Consider the following 292-nt stretch of genomic DNA (forward strand, 5'->3'; position numbering starts at 1 on the left):
ACACGAGACGTTTAAAGCCTCCTTCATATTACACGAGACGTTTGCTTATAGGTGCGCGGTGGGGAAATATCGTACAGGTTGATGTTATGGAAATCGGTGTTACTGATAGCATCCTAGGTGTTCCCTGTCATTGCTGGCAGATTCTCCCAGTGCTCGCACTGTGGTCAGTCGTCCTAGTTGATTCTCCACTGAAGCTCGCCGAGATTATCAGTTGTAGCGACGGTTTTATGGTTTAGGGTTTGAGTGTTTTAACTAAATAGAAATATGTAAATAAGCACAAATGGCTATTGCG

Source organism: Sphaeroforma arctica (assembly GCF_001186125.1).
Source record: "Sphaeroforma arctica JP610 unplaced genomic scaffold supercont1.189, whole genome shotgun sequence".
Lineage (NCBI taxonomy): Eukaryota > Ichthyosporea > Ichthyophonida > Sphaeroforma > Sphaeroforma arctica.